At 36.1% G+C, this 17,419-nt stretch overlaps 2 long non-coding RNA genes and 1 pseudogene across 2 annotated transcripts; 2 read left to right on the top strand and 1 right to left on the bottom strand.

The window, feature by feature from the left end:
• Nucleotides 1-374: 374 nt before the first annotated feature.
• On the bottom strand, nt 375-1,445 carry LOC147563344 (uncharacterized). The gene is made up of 2 exons (XR_015223819.1): nt 966-1,445; nt 375-856 (listed from the first exon to the last, which is right to left on the bottom strand). It is a non-coding gene; the product is annotated as an uncharacterized LOC147563344 (long non-coding RNA).
• Nucleotides 1,446-9,457: 8,012 nt separating this feature from the next.
• On the top strand, nt 9,458-10,437 carry LOC147563343 (pentatricopeptide repeat-containing protein At5g48910 pseudogene; annotated as a pseudogene).
• Nucleotides 10,438-12,762: 2,325 nt separating this feature from the next.
• LOC147563342 (uncharacterized) lies at nt 12,763-16,612 on the top strand. The gene is made up of 4 exons (XR_015223841.1): nt 12,763-12,889; nt 13,970-14,103; nt 14,783-14,823; nt 16,310-16,612. It is a non-coding gene; the product is annotated as an uncharacterized LOC147563342 (long non-coding RNA).
• Nucleotides 16,613-17,419: the final 807 nt, after the last annotated feature.

The following is a 17,419-nucleotide window of genomic DNA, read 5'->3' as shown; positions in this document are numbered from 1 at the left end:
ATTGAATGTCACTGACATTCGGGGATTTGTAAATGTCCAGATTTGAATGCCTCAGACATTTATAGACTCTCAAATATCTGAAATTGAATGCCTCAGATATTCGGAGACTCTCAAATGTCTGGGTTTGAATGTCGGAGACAATCATAGACTCTCAAATGTCTGCACAAAATCCCAATATTCATCACCCCCATCTCGATCCAACCACCACCATCTCCACTTTTAGCCATCACCACCACCAATGCCCACAACCACCACTACTAAATTCTCTCTCTTTCCAAAATCAACCTAATGATCAGGCTTCGTTTTGATTGTTCGAAGTAATGCCTTTTTATAAATCGAAGTACTGTTTTTTCGTTGCTCTTTTTGCTCAGCCATAACAAAACTATTTTCATAAATTCTATATTTTGGAAAAAATATTATCATAAGCGACCAGAAAACAAAAAATAATACAATAAAGAAGAAAAAAACCAGAAATAACCTTGGACAACTAATAAGGCGATATGTCGATCAGGAGGTTGGTGTTCACAAAACACCTAAGGTACCAATGGATTTAGCAATCTATAAGACACCATCTCACTCAACCAACTTAGTTGTAAATTTGTAATGATCAAGTCCTTACTCCATCAGATGCATTCAGGAAAATCCATAGTCGCCCCCATTACTGCTATATGCGTCCCTTAAGCCAAATTTTGTGAGGGCTCATATGTAAAAGAGGCGCGTTTAGCAATAACAGGAGGCGTCTTTAGAACTTCCCGTGAGTTGACTTTCTCTTGACTAAGTTATGGGCACCATCAATATATGCAGATGAGCTACTCTATCTCTCTCTCTTTCTTCTTCTCCTCATATAAGATATAGACTATAAAAAAACAGGGAACCAGTAAGTACCGAGGGAGAAATAAGTTGAGAGAGAAATAAGTTGATTAGTCCTACCAAAAGTACAAATAGATTATCCAGTAGATACAAACCTCTTACATGAGAGTAGCCGAAGAAAGAAATGAGGAAGTATCAAAACTAAAGGAAGTAGGTATCAAGGCCCAACTCAATATAATGAGAGCCGACGCGGAAAAGCCAACGGCAACCCGTCTGCCAAATTTTGCGAACTTGGGGTAGTCTTGGCGAAGAGTGATGGTAAGAACAGATAAGGTGAAGGCAAAGTTGATGGCTAAAACAAAAAAATGGAAAATAGAAGGTTGATGGTCAATGAATATTAAGGTAGGAATTGGGTTTCCATTTACCTCTTGGAAAGGAAGTTGGACAAGTACTAGAGCACTGAGAAATGAGATAGCAAATATAAGTTCCTCTATTCGACATTTGATTTCGAAAATTTTGAATAACTCCATAGAAATAGGAGAATTGATTGAATTCCCAAGTCTAATTTAAGCTAGTGTTGTTTCAGCTTATGAGAAATAGGAAAATTTTATACTTCACAATGATTTCATTTTCATGAAATGTCTAAGTCAACTTTATTGATATTTTATTGTATTATTGATGGTTTCACTTTTCACCATTGGGTCCACAGGCTCCTAATCAATTTGAAATTCTAGAGAGGGAGTAGATATTGGTTTTATACATATTTTATGAAGCAAACTATCATTTGTGTAAAACAAGGAGAACTCAGTTTTACTACAATCTGCATAGAAGAAAATTATTAAACTCAGATGTATTAAACTTACATAACCTAAAAATGGGGAGAACCCACTTATAATAGACTAATATTAGTTGTCTTAAAATGTACCAACTTGACCTATAGTTTGCATAACTTTTTGGAACTCCAATGCAAATACGTCGTAAACTACTATTTAGTTGGTTCTATATGCACCACTTGTGGTACATAGTGAGACAGGGGAACTCTTTTTTTTTTTTTTTTTGATGATAAAGACAGGGGAACTCTGAAAAAATAATTTTTACCAATTCATAATTCAATGAAGCAGAAGTTTCGTCAACTTGGTGGAGGACCCAACTTTCGTTTAAATATGTGGTAAAGGCTCAATTCAAGGAAGATATTTAGAATTTCCTACTTGTCCATTTGTGTGGTCTTGTCTTCATCCATTGACTTGACTCAATCAAATGTCCATGTTGGAACAAGTTGCATACATTATTAGGGGGGCCTAAGCATTCAAATTTCACCAATAATGTTTAAGGGGTAGTGGTTCAGGACATTGGAGGACACTCAGAGACAAAATGTTCCAGAGACATTTCAAGACATTTCGGGACATTTGTCCGTAAACAAAATGTCTTTATGGACATTTCAGGACATTTGATTCATAGACAAAATGTCTCAGAGACATTTCAAGACATTTGGTTCATGGACAAAATGTCCTGGGGACATTTCAACATATTGAATCCATGGACAAAATGTGTAGTGATATTATTATTATTATTATTATTATTATTATTATTTATTATTATTATTATTATTATTTATTATTATTATTATTATTATTATTATCTCATCATTGAAGGATAATTGATAGACATTTATTATTTTAATATTATCATTATTGTCAAACTATATGAAATAATATATTTGTACTCATGTTTCAATAATATATTTTTCGACTTTTGTGGACATCTGTGGATATCTGAGGACATTGATGGCAGTTGGTAGACATTTATTATTTTAATGTAATCATTATTGTCTAATCATACGAAATAAATTTGCCCTACTACTTTGAAAATAAATTTTTCGACTTTCGTAGACATCCGTGAATATCTGTGGACATTGATAGATATTTAGTTGATATTTATTATTTTTAATATTATTACTGTCTTACCATATGAAATAAAAAAAATTAATTAATATTTCCAAATATATATTTTTCGACTTTCGTAGACATCTGTAGATATCAGTGGACATTGATGGACAATTGGTAAATATTTATTATTTAATATAGTTAAATATTAATATAATAATAATAATATAATATAATATAATATAATATAATATAATATAATATAATATAATATAATATAATATAATATAATGTAATGTAATATAATATAATATAATATAATGTAATATAATATAATATAATATAATATAATATAATATAATATAATGTAATATAATATAATATAATATAATATAATATAATATAATATAATATAATATAATATAATATAATATAATATAATATAATATAATATAATGTAATAATAATACAATAATATAGTAATATAATAATAAGATAATATTATAATAATATGATTTGATAATAATAATTATTTTTATTACCTTCCTTACTCAAATATATAATAATAATAATATAATAATAATAATAATAATAATAAGAATAATAATAATAGTAATAATAATAATAATACAATAATGTAGTAATATAATAATAAGATAATATTATTATAATATGATTTGGTAATAATAATTATTTTTATTATCTTCCTTACTCAAATGTCCCCAAGTGTCTTCCATATTTTGAGAGACATTTTCTCTCCAAAAGCTCTCCAAATTTACACTAAAATGTCTCCAAATGTCCCCAAAAACAATTTATCTTGAAATGTCCCTAATTTCGTGTCCCGAACGAATAACACAGACATTTGGAGACATTTGAAATGTCTTCAACCAATAACACGGACATTTGGGGACATTTGAAATGTCCCCAACCAATAACACGGACATTTGGGGACATTTCAAATGTCCCCAACCAATAACACGGACATTGGGGGACATGAAAATGTCTCCCAATGTCCCCAACCACTACCCCCCCCTTAGTCGCATTGGAGAAAAAATTTATCAATACAAATAAATTATATAGTACAGAGTATTATGGATGTATGCAAATCTCAGATGGAACCAAAATTATATGTTAGATAGAACTGACTATGGGTTAAAAGTTTAAAACAGTACGAAAACATTTGATTTGTATGAATAATTTTAGAAAAGATAATTCTAGGGTAAATACAATCATTTACCTATACATGATTTTTGTTGTTGAAGACTTACCTATACATGTTTTTTTTGTTGAAGATTTACCTATACATGTTAATTGTCAAACAAAAATTTTTGTTTCCTTTTTAAATACCACGGGACAGGGTTTGAACTTCAAGCCTTAGAGCATCTCCAATGCAACACTCAACTTTAAAAATTCAATTTGACACATATGATTATTTGAGTTTTTAACAAAAAACACTCTCCAATGCAACACTCAACTAAAAACTCAATCTGATGTGGCAACAAGAAAAATTGAGATACTCAAAACAAAACTCAATTATTGAATTTTCTTTTGAGTATCTCAACATTTATTGTTGTATTTCAATTGGTCCACATTATCGTTTTATATATTAAAATAAGAAACAAGAGTAAATCTAAAGTAAATGTTGAGTTTTTTTAGTGTTGCATTGGAGAAGAATTTTGAATTGAGTATCTCAATAGTGGCACCTAAGAAAGAGAATCTCAACTCATACTTGACACATTGGATTAATTGAGTTTTTGTTGAGTGTTGCATTGGAGATGCTCAACTAAAACAACAAGCCAAGGTTTTTTTTTTTTTTTATTTGAATTTGTCAGCGGGTTGAAGGGTTCCCTTTACAAAGGAAACCTAAAACGAATTAATAAATCAATACGCATAAACTAAAAAAACCAACAAAGTTGACGAACGTGCAAAGAATAATAACAATGTTGAAAATCAATTATGCCTAACTCTTATAATACCACTTTTATCTTCCCTTGCTATCTTCTCCAGATCTGCTGGTAATAAATTCGTCCTCATTTCCACGAACCCCGTTTGATGTTTCATTTTTGAAAGGTAGTCAGCCGCTTGATTGATTTCGCGATACACGTGGGTAATGTCACATTCTTCGAATTGCCTCCATAGTGCATGGATTTCTCTGACCAATCGGATAACTTGCCAAGGAGGTTTCCTCCCCTCATTCTTCAACATTAACACTGCTAGAGACGAATCGGTTGCAATCTTCACTCGTCGTTTCCCCAATTTAATGTGTAGTTGTAGCCCCAACCGAATTCCTTGCAAGTCGTGAGTGATAACTGATGATCTTTCTGTACTAGCCGCTGCTGCTACTATAGTATCACCTTGGGAGTTTCGCAATATAGCACCGAACCCACTCGTTGATTCGTCAAGGGACCCGTCAGTATTTATAAGGGTTTGATCAGTAGCTGGACCAGTCCACTTGCATAATGTGGCTGCCTTAAAACTCAATGGGATTGCCAAGTTCCAACTTTCGAGTATCTGTTGAGCCCCGTCAATCCCAATGAGTTTTTTTTTCCAAGACAACACCTTAACCTTTATATTACTGACTATAGCATTAAAGGTCTGCTGCTCTGTTTTTATCTCCCCTCGAAACACTCGATTATTTCGCTCTGTCCAAATATGGTAAAAGAACCCGTTGAATACCAGACTTCCGATACGACTGAGTACAAAGTTACCATGAAAAGTAGTCACACACCATTCGATTTCATCAGACCAAATTCCGGTCAGATTTCTACGAATTCCCAACAAAAGTAATATTTCTGACCAAATCTTTATTGAGTAGGTGCATTGAAAGAAGATGTGTTCGTCTATCTCCACTGCCGAAAGACACAAAGGAAAATTGAAGGAGATGTCCTTCGACCAAGATTGCAATGCGAGCAATTTTTCGGCTAGGACAATTGATGAAGAAGATCATCAAGTCCGATTGATTTAGGGGTAGTAGTGTTTAGCAAGAAACCAACTACGACCGTCTAATTACGAAGTAATTCGCGGCTAACTTCGATCGGATCCTACATCGGGTTACACATAAGAATGGGTATTTAATTGGATGATATGACTAGTGGGAGTATGATATAACCATGGGAGTGTTCCATAAACATATCTCACAGACCTAAAGAGAATTTAGGCAAAAGATAGCAAAAAGGCCCGAAAATAAGATTTTGGCCTAAACCGATTCGGGCACTTTTAGGGCTTGGATTGGGTTGATTTTTGGAGGGTCGGTTCCTTATGTTAGTAATACTAAATCTGCCAATTTTGGCTGGGTTTGGACATCACCTCCTCAAGGAATTGAGAAAATATCAACTAGTTACTATTTTCGGCAATTTCCTTAAATCTTATTAAAGGGTCTTTTAGGAAATCTAGTTGGAGGTGGATTCTTATTAGGGTTCTATATAAAGACTCTTAGGGCAGAGAATAAGGTGTGGAATTTCTCTTTAAGCTTTCTTACTCTAACACATCAAGTAGAAAGTAGAAAGTGAGCTAATTCCGAAGCTATCAACTAGTCAAACAAGAAGGTGTTCTTCTTATCAAACCACCATTGGAGCGCTAGCGAGCTTTCAAGGAGGGAGATTAAATACACCGTTCGGTGTACCAAGTAGAGGAGCGACAATTGGAGCTCTTTGTCTTCTTAATCGATTGGAAAGGTTCGAGGAAAAATATCGATTAATCTACTTTTCTTTTAGTTTAACTATTAGTTTATGCATGATGATCTTGGGACGTACTAATTTCAATACATGAGATGTCTGAGATTCCACTTATACGACATTAGTAGACACCACCATAACCCAACAGTGGCGTCAGAGCCTCTTGCAAATAACTATTTTTGCTAAGAATCGAACTAATCCAGGTTTGATTAGCTGGATAGTTAAGTTTAAAAGTGTTTTAAACTTACAATTTGATTATATTGAATGGGATTCAATGAGTTTTCAAATTGAAAATCAAAATTGATGATTGAAAGTGTTTCGAAAGACTCGATTTGATTGATTTTTGGTTTTGAAAAGTGTTTTCAAAAGTTTTGTTCTTCTTGAATTATGAATGTTTTAAAAACAAACAATTTGGTTTTTAGAAGTTTCTAAAATTGGGATTTTAAAGCTTTAGAAGCAACACAAAAAAACATGGAAGTTGCTAAAATTGAGCTGCATGTGCATGTTGGCCAGGACGCGTCCAGAAGACGCGGCTCGGCCAGCAGCACCAGGAGACGCGTCTTGGTCAGAAGACCGAGACCAACTCGGACTGCATATCTGAGTCGGTTGCGTCTGCTGACCCGGGATGAGGACGCATCCCAGGTATGCTACCAGCAAGATGCTCGAGGCAGCACCAGACGCGTCTGGTGGCTCGGGAAGCCCGAGCACGTCTCGGATGTGATCCGAGACGTCTGGGTAGCTTCCACCAGACGCGATGGTCGCGTCTGGAACGTCCTTGGTGTCTCGGTACTGAACTGAGACACCAAGAGCTACGGCCAAGGGGCAGGATGCATCGGGTATGCATCCGGACGACCTAGGGTGTTCCGGGCACCGCCCGAGACACCCGTAAGGCTCGGCCTGAGGTCCAAACACGTGCAGACCTAGGCCAAACGTCCTGGCTGTGGCCAGGACACGCCCTAGACCTCGGTCGAGCCCGAGACGCATCCAGATGCTTCTGGCTCGGCCATACTTAGTGTGGCCTGGTCTTGGGTCGTGCCTACACTTGACCCGACCATCTTTGGGCCGGACCAAGCTAGTGGGCCTTGACTTTCGGGTCTTGAGCCTTGACTAAAAATTGGTCTTGGGCTATTCCGAAGGTGACTAAGGGTCTAAAGGCCAAAGTTATACGAGTCTTGACTCGAGTGGGAGTTTTTGACGAAAGTCTCAACTTTTCTTCCGGTCCCACCAAAATATAACCAAAATCAAATCGGGTCAACCGAAGACTCGAAAAGTTTTTCTTAAAAACGGATTTCAAAATCGTTAAAAGTCAAACCAATTTTTTCCAAAATTGACCCGGACTTTCAATACCCAAAAACGGAGTTTTTCTTGAGATTGATTATACAATCATAAAAGATAAAACCGGAACGCGCCAATTGTCGAATTCTTAGAGAATAGACTTAAGGTCCGTAATGTGACATGGGATGTCGACAAAAGTATCTCCCGGATTATCATGCATATATAATTCTTAGCCTTGATATATTATATGAATACATGTGATGTGAATGCGGGAAACTAGTATGGACATAGATTTGTTTCTTTATTCTTGTTCTAAGCACGGATGGGTGCATAAATTGTAATTAATTATAATCCCAAGTTTATACGATTTGGGAATCGTTATAGTCTTGTAATTAGAGTCTAGGGTCTATGAGTCCATTGAAGAAACTCGGGGATGGAATCCAAAGGCGAATGGGAGAAATCAATAGAGGTTCAAAGATGGCGATCTAAGACGAACCAAAAGGCGAAACAAGAAGAAAACCAATGGAGATTAGATCTTCTAGCTTAGGGGTCATACTAGGATCCATGTCTACTTGATTTACTTTCTCGCGCACATTTACTTACTTATTTACGCTTTATGTCGTGGATGTTAGTTAGGCTAAATAGTTTACTATAACAAACGTCAGACTAGCGTAAAAGTCCCTAAATGTAATTCTGAGTAAAATGCTTATCCAAATTAAGAAATTCTTTACGCCCTTGTTCGAGGAAGGTGGGTCGGTCATAGCAGAGTACCTCCTCTACCTTGGGACAATGCGGGTAGGTCTATAAAAGAGGCCTACATGTCTAAATGGTTCTACTCAACGAGATCAGCAAAAGAATTTTGGATACTCGAGGCAAAAGGGTAGATTAGTCATTCATCAATAAAATCTATCAACCAAGAGTCATAAGGGTATGATCAGTGACGTAGTTCACTCACCCGGATCAACAGAGTCAAATGGTAGGGTCATAGTCCGCTTTACTCCGAAGAACTGGGATCTTGGAATCACTTATTCAATCAGGGACGGTAAGAGGCTCCTCCCCTTCGTCGGAGAAGAGAACAAAAAAAAATGTCGCCCGAAATGGTGGACTTCGCCGAAAATGGTGGATTTCGACGGAGATGGTGGAAGTTGTCGGAGATGGTGGTGGTAGGTGAAAGGAAGAAGAAGCTGAAAAAGTAAAGGAGTTGGTTGTTTGGGGTAAAAAAGATTCTAATTTTTTTTTTTTTTTCACTCAAAACTTCACACCCGAAAAATTTCTTTATTTCCCAGTAATACCGACAAAAAAAATGGTCTTCTATCCCAGTAGGGCCGTTCGCCTTGAACTTCAGGCACCCAAATGACTTCAACGGTTAGAATTTCAGACACGCGCTACAATTCTCCCCATCACAAAGAAATCAACTCCAACTCCAAACTCAAACCTATCTCTCTTACTCCTCTGTTCTCATCTTCATGAAGCCAATCAAATCCATGCCCTAATTATCAAATCATCTCAAATCTCATACCCTTACTCAGCTGGCCCACTTGCCGAACTCTACGCCATTGCCGATCATGGAAGTCTCAAAACGAAGAAAAAATCCTCAATTCTGTCCATGAACCTTACCCTTTTTTATGGAATACCCTCATTAGAGGAAACAGCAAATATCAAAACCCACTTAAATCCATCCTTCTTTATGATCAAATGCTTCAGAAATCAGACCAACCTGAGCACTTTACCTTCACTTTTCTTCTCAATGCTTGCACCCAATTACCTGCTCGATACCTGGGTCGATTTTAGATGCCCGATAAGTGTTCGATAAAAGTACTGCACTAGATATTGTCGCTTGGAATAGCATGCTTGAAGCTTATGCAGATTAGAGAAACGAAGAAGAAGAGTGTGGATACTTGGAATTCAATGATATCTGGCCTAGCATCAAACGGACAAAGGATAAAAGCTATCGAACTCTTCCCCAGGATGGAGTCTAAGGGAGTTAAACCCAATGCAATTACTTTCTTGTGTTCTAAATGCTTGTAGTCATGGAGGTTTGGTCGAAGATGGTGTTAAAAATTTCAGAAAGATGAGTGAAATTTACAAGATCAAACCAGATATTTCACATTTCGGATGCATGGTTGATATGTTTAGTCATGCGGGTTTGTTTGCTAAGGCAGAAGAGATCATTCGGACGATGCCATATGAGCCTGAAGTGGTTATGTGGAAAGCTTTATTGGGCGCTTGTAGAATCCCTAGAAATTTCGAAATGGGAGAGAGAGCTGGACTTAGACTTATCGTACTAGCACCACACGATAATGCGAGTAATGTGTTGTTATCGAACATATACACAATCTCTGATAACTGGAATGGAGTTCCCAAAATGAGGAAAATGATGTCAGAAAGAGGCGTAAAGAAAATTCCTGGTGTAGTTCTATTGAATTGGATGGGGTTGTTCACGAGTTTATCGTCGGAGATATAACTCACGCGAAGAAGAAAGAGATTTATGAAATGCTAGACGAAATGGGAGAAAAACTAAAGCTTGCTGCGTGTCAACCTGATACGAAACAAGTTTTGTTAGATAGTGAAGAGGAAGAGGTGAAGCAAAGTTCACTTGGTCATCATAGTGAAAAGTTATCAGTACAAAACCTAGAACAACCATCACAGTGGTAAAGAACCTTCGTGTTTGTAGTGATTGGCATTCTGTGATGAAGCTTTTGTGGAAGATATATAACCGTGAGATTGTTATAAGAGATGCAAATCGGTTTCATCATTTCAGATATGGATCGTGTTCTTGTATGGATTACTGGTAATATCTGTTCTTACAAATTACTTCATTGTTGTAAGTTTTTACTGATCAATTAATGCTCATTTATCTGCTTGAAATAAAACTATTGTTCCTCTCATGCAAGTTTTTTCTTCTGTATCGAAATTTAGTAGCTCCGAACTACCCGCCCTTGTGTATCTGGATTGCAAAAAAAATTATCGGAAAAAAATTCCCCCGAACTTGGGATTTACATTTTATGTTTTTCTTTCATGTATGAACTACAATTCATATACAAAGTGAAATGGATAAAAACTTTGATCGCTTTGTCTTCTGGGTTGTTGCTTCAAGGTAGAAACTGATAACATCTAAACTCCAACCTTTAATCTCAAGTCCCAGACTTCTTCCTGCAGGAATCAAAGAGAGTAGCTTTTCCATCAGTTTTCGACGACTTCACAAATGGATTTGACGGTCTTTTGATTTAAGATGGGTTGATCTCTTCTGTTTTGTTCCCACGGTCCCACCAACCTTGTCATTTGGCCCTTTGAAGAAAGGATTGGTACCAGGTGCTATCTTTTTCGTACCGATAGTTCCATTGGGTTCCTTCCTATCCTCTCCCAGTTTAGCCCCCACTTCTGCTGCAGGTTGCTTTGAAACCGAAGGTGAAGGCAATTTTGGAGGAGGTATCTGAATTTCAGGTTCTACCCTTCTGTTTTGAGGCACACAAGTGATCTCCTCTGCCCTGTTTGAGGTTGTGTATGAAGATGAAGGTATTGCTCCCAGGGTTTCATTTAGCATTCTTTCCTATAAAGCAGAAGCAGAAGTCTAAGAAGATAGAAGTTGTATGCTAGTTACCGAAAAGCAAAAAAAACTATCGAAGATTGGAAATAGTATATTCATGGTCACCTCCAGTATGGAATTAAACCGTTCTGACAAAACTGGAAGACCCTTGATAGTAACAAGCTTTATTGCTCCTTTCACTGATTTCTTCGACGACAGAAGTTTTACAAGTTCAGTAGCTCTCAGAAGCTTATCACCTGAAATAATATCACAATGAAGTATGACTCGACCATGAAAATCACCATTTTTAAGACATAATTTATAAATCTTATTGATCTTTACCTTTGCAGCAAGCAGAAATTAGCCTGAAGATGCATCTGTGGAGAGATGCCTTGATAGTGAACCCCTCGTCATCGAGCAAAGTAGTGTATTGACCTTTAACAGCCATTTCATCTATCTTTTGTTGAATCTGCAAGGTTAAAAAAACACAGGTACCTTTTATGATGGATTACCATGTCACAAGTTATATATATACACGTATAGTTACAAGGTTGAGTAGTGGAAATGAAAGGTTGAGTAGTGAAAGAACTGGCTTGAGGGTCACTACTTGTTATTCATGATGAACTGATGGCAGATTTGTTGAATGAGATTTTGTAATTTTAATTAATTTTTTAAAATTCTACTTTAGTTGTTTGTATGAATTTTAATTAAAAAATCTAGAGATAGTGGGCCGATCTGCTTCAGCCGAAAGTAGTTTCAACCGGACAAGCCCGAACCCGGCCTTTCTATTCCCAACCCATTTTGGAGTTGTTTGGGCTCCTCTCATGATGACGACTTTAGGGTTTGCTCGGTCGTATATATAGAGAGAGATTACGCCCTAGATTTTTTTGTCAGTCAGGAACATATCCTAGATTTTTTTTTTTTCCCTTCTCTTCTACCTTCCATCCTTTCCTAGGATGGACTATGGGGTTGTGTTTTTCTTGATACATATTGCTGAGGAGAAGATAGAGTGAGGGATCTAATAATATGTGTCCTTCTCTTTCTTTCTCTATTCTTCTATGTATATATCAGATCTCATATTATTCATATGTAGAGATATACATAATTGAATAGAGAGAGAGAGAGAGAGAGAGAGAGAGAGAGAGAGAGAGAGAGAGAGAGAGAGAGATTAGGGAGGAGAGTAAGAAAATAAGATGAGGAGTTTCCTTTGAAAAATTCAGATCTGGTTATTTATCATATTTTAAGGGTTTTTACTTGTATTATGTTCTTTCACTTGTATCATGTTCTTTGGAAAATTTAATAGTTATTTCTTTGATTTTAGATTTCTCAATGATTATTTATAGTTATTTCTTTGTGTCCTGGGCTCTGAAATAGGATTGATATGGTTTCATAAAATACCCCCAGTTGTTTACAAATGTTGGGTGTTAATTGTTTTTGGGTATTGTGATGTAAGTCATATCAAAATATTTCTGTTTAGAGTATGGAACACTAAAAGACATTTCTATTGAAGTACGCAGGTTAGTATCTAAATTCTTTTTAGGGGCCAGTCATCCATCATATAAAAGCCTGGCTCGGCCTATCAGCCGACTTAAAAATCATTTTCACCCAATGACTGATCATAGCAAACCCTAGGGTTTTATTCTGAACTCTTAAACTGCTTCTTCCTCAACCTCTCTCTCTCTCTCTCTCTCTGAAAAGTTCGATCCTAACTTCTAAATCAGGTATGTTTCTCTCGCTCTCTCTATATATCTCTCTCCATTGCTGTTAATTGCCTTTTTAGGGTTTTAATTGCCTGTTTAGGGTGTTTAGAGTTTGTAAAATGGATTCTTATCTAAATTATTTACGTTTGTTTGTGAAACTAGTATTGAATCTGTTATTTACCATGATATGAATCTGCTATTTACATTTGCCTGTTTAGGGTGTTAATTGTCTGTTTAGGGTTTGTAAAATGGATTCTTATCTAAATTATTTACATGTGAAACTAGTATTAAATCTGTTATTTACCGTGATATGAATCTGTCATTTACATTTGCCTGTTTAGGGTGTTAGCTGCCTCTTTTGGGTGGTTAGGGTTTGTACAATGGATTCTTATCTCAATTATATATGGCTGCATTTACATTTTTGTTTGAAACTAGTATTCAATCTGTTATTTACCATGATATGACCCTGTTATTTACATTTACATTTGTCTGTTTAGTGTGTTAATTGTCTGTTTAGGGTTTGTAAAATGGATTCCTATCTAAATTATTTACATTTGTGTGTGAAACTAGTATTGGATCTGTTATTTACCATGATATGAATCTGTCACTTACATTTACATTTGCCTGTTTATGGTGGTAATTGCCTGTTTAGGGTGTTTAGGGGTTGTAAAATGGATTCTCATCTAAATTATTTATGGTTGCATTTAAATTTGTGTGTGAAACTAGTTTTAAATCTGTTATTAACCATGATATGAACTGTTAACCATGATATGAACTGTTATCTAAATTGTTGTGTTGTTACTTGTTCGTTTATTGAATCTTAGGCATTATTGAGTTTATTGGATCAACTGTTATTTACTTGTTGTTACTAGTATTGAATCGTAGGCATTATGGGGTGGTAAAAAACTCAAACTCAGCCACATTTCTTGTGTTATTTTGATGCTGTTAATTGGCTGTTTAGGGTTGTTAACTAAATTATTTATGGTTACATAGTTTACATTTAGGGTTTTGTGCTATGAATTTTTATGGGGTTTATCATTGCGTATAGTTTGTGTTTCTGTTAAACTATAATGAATCTAAGTTGAATTTTTATTTTTGCAGTTTAAAAATCATTTTCACCCATGGACGGATCATAGCAGTTTTATTCCGAACCTTCCCTCTTCTACTCTTAAACTGCTGCTTCTAAACCTCTCTCTTTCTCTCTCTGAAAAGTTCGATCCTAACTTCTAAATCAGGTATGTTTCTCTCTCTCTCTCTCTCTCTCCATTGCTATTAATTGCCTGTTTAGGGTGTTTAGGGTTTGTAAAATGGATTATTATCTAGATTATTTATGGTTGCATTTACATTTGTGTGTGAAAATAGTATTGAATCTGTTATTTACATTTACATTTGCCTGTTTAGGGTGTTAATTGTCTGTTTAGGGTGTTTAGAGTTTGTAAATTGGATTCTTATCTAAAGTATATACAATTGTGTGTGAAACTAGTATTGAATCTGTTATTTACCATGATATGAATCTGTCACTTAAATTTACATTTGCCTCTTTAGGGTGTTAATTGCCAGCAAAGGGTGTTTAGGGTTTGTAAAATGGATTCTCATCTAAAGTATCTACATTTGTGTGTGAAACTAGTATTGCATCTGTTATTTACCATGATATGAATCTGTCACTTACATTTACATTTGCTTGTTTAGGGTGTTAATTGCCTGTTTAGGGTGTTTAGGGTTTGTAAAATGGATTCTCATCTAAATCACTTTTGGTTGCATTTACATTTGTGTGTGAAACTAGTATTGAATCTGTTATTTACCATGATATGAACTATTAACCATGATATGAACTGTTGACCATGATATGAACTGTTATCTAAATTGTTGTCTTGTTACTTGCTGGTTTATTGATTTTATTTTTGTTTCATATAGATGGATTCTTGTGGAACAACGGTCATGGGACTTATATCTAGGTTTGGTATTTTTATGGTCCACGATGGAAACAATTCAACTGGGTCACCCGTCATTCCATTGTTTAAGGGTGGAGTGCTTTGCTCTCTCTCAGCCCAATGGTATTTTCTGTGTTAATTCTGGGCATGCATATGACTTATTTCGTGTGCGGAATGCAGCCATAACTTTTGTAAGTTCATTGAACTTAATTTTAGTAAGTTACTGATAATTGTGTCAGTGTTATTAATTAATCTTCAAAGTTATCGGGTATTGGTTTGACAATAGTTATTTACATCTTACAGTGCTCTGACTATCGTGCTAAACATGACTACGGTCCATCAGTACTATCGGTTGCTAATGACATAGCCAACTCATTTAGGTTACTCGAAAATGCACAATGCAGTGGAAGTATAATAGTTGCTGGTTACACTAATATTATGGGTGTTGGCTAGGGGTGGGAATCGGTCCGGAGCGGTCGGTATCGGACTCTAACTTCATCGAACCGGTCGACTCGGACATAAACTGTTGGTGACCACCTATTTACTCGGGCGGACTCGGACGGTCACTCTCAAGAATTCTTTGTCCATTGACCGTCTAAGACCGTTTATTTTACCGGTCCAGTCGGACACCGGACGGTCTCGGTCCGGACTTTCCAATAAATTTACTTAATTCAGAACTTTATTTTTATTACCACAAACAAAATTACTTACAAATGAAGATGTTTAGCCAAGAAATCAAAAGTAAATATAAAAAAGAAAAAACACAGTGGATCATCATTTGACAAGATATAATTAAACCATGCACTAATGTTTGGTCTTCCAGAGGACTATATGACTATAGCCAACGATCATCATATATTCATATGTCTATAAAATTCAACGGTCAACTTCTAAAAATGAGGACAGTTTAGTCGGTCAACCTATTCGGTCACTCGTACCGGTCGGTCAGCGGTCGGTCCTTCGACATAGAATTTTGACCATGACCGTCCGCCAATTCTTTCGGGCCGGTCGGACTATGACCGTTATGACCATCGGGTGTCCATGGACACTTTTTATCTCGGTCGAACGGGTCGGATAGCGGTCTTCCGGATCTTTTTCCCACCCCTAGTGTTGGCAATAGTCCGAGATTGTACTGTGTGTCACGATTTTAGAAGCGTCCAAATGATGGTAAAGTTCAGGAAGGTCCAAATGATGGTAAAGTTCAGGAAGGTCCAAATGATGGTAAAGTTCAGGAAGGTCCAAATGATTGTAAAGTTTTTTGTCGGAGAAAAAATTTATTTTGTTGTCAAGGTACTGGTGGAGTATACGCACACGAAGCTCTACAAAATTATAATTTTTCAGATGAAACTCCGTACTCTGACTATATTCTTGCCCTCAAGGAGGCAATGATTGTAGCAACCAAAGATGGTCACTCCGGAGGCGAGATTCAGAGTAAGTTTCATGATTTTTTATTATCTGTTTTATTATAGATATATTTTCAGGGCTTGTTTAACTTTTTATTTTTATGCAGTCTCATTGATAACTGAGAACGAATTTAGAATTATAGAAAGGAAGAGTATTAATCAAATAATGGAGGACCTTCAGAAGCATATATGTAACCAGAAGCGGATTGCACGAAGAACACGGATTAGGGCGGCCAAAAGGGCAAAAGTTGAACATTAGTACTATAATTACTATATTAGGATTCTTTTGTTTTTATTTTTGTCATGTACTTGTTGCTGTTGCACTTTAGCAAGAATATGTCATGTAAAAAGCTTTTCTGTAATCAATAGGTTTTGGATGGTTTAAGCTTACCCCTTCAACAAAAAAAAAAGCTTACCCCTCGTTTCTCTGAATTATTACAATTTGCATTCATATCTTCTATACAACATAACCGATTAGTAACACAAAAAAATCTAAACAGTAAATTATTCCAAAAAGACTATCAATACTGAATACGTGGAGGGCCATAAATGACAAACACATTCCACAAATTATTGAGATAAGTATTACAAATACTGGCATGAATTAAGTTCAAATCAGAATGGATAATAGAAATATTCATATCGTTAGTCGAAAGAAGTAGAAGATCACCTCCTCTTCCATTCCAGGGGACCTGATGATCTATAACCTAGACTGTTAAGAAAAATCACACATAGTATATAACTTTGTTTCCGATATGAACACCAAGGCAGTAGCTGGTATAAAGCATTCTTTGACAAGTTGTTCCTAATCTCCCGGCGGTTTCCCAAATTAAATAACCAAAGATTCCACCTTCTCTGGGATTCGAACCTGAGACCTCCAGGGTTTTCTAGAGTTTATGTCAACACTATAGAACTACTTGGACTACCAACTGTTGACATCAAAGAACATTCATTGCTTCATGGACTTTCTTTTTCACTGAGTTATCGACAACAAGTTCCCTGACCATTCTTTTAGTATAACGTCTACCTTCCTCCTCGATTTTATGGTCAGGAGGGGACAGTTCGGTATTAGTGGCTTCTAAACCTCGAGATTGAAACAGAGTGGCATGGGTGGGTCCCGTTGAAGACTGAGTTCTCTTCACAGCATCAATTTGGTGCAAAACAACTCCTAAATTGGCATTAAGCTAAGAAGTATAACCAATTTCCTATTCTGGATT

The sequence above is a fragment of the Eschscholzia californica genome, unplaced genomic scaffold, assembly GCF_041429995.1.
Source record: "Eschscholzia californica isolate CP2 unplaced genomic scaffold, dmEscCali1.0.p SCAF_1, whole genome shotgun sequence".
Lineage (NCBI taxonomy): Eukaryota > Viridiplantae > Streptophyta > Magnoliopsida > Ranunculales > Papaveraceae > Eschscholzia > Eschscholzia californica.
The sequence above is the reverse complement of the archived record's forward strand: the minus strand, read 5'-3'. Positions and strand labels throughout refer to the sequence as shown.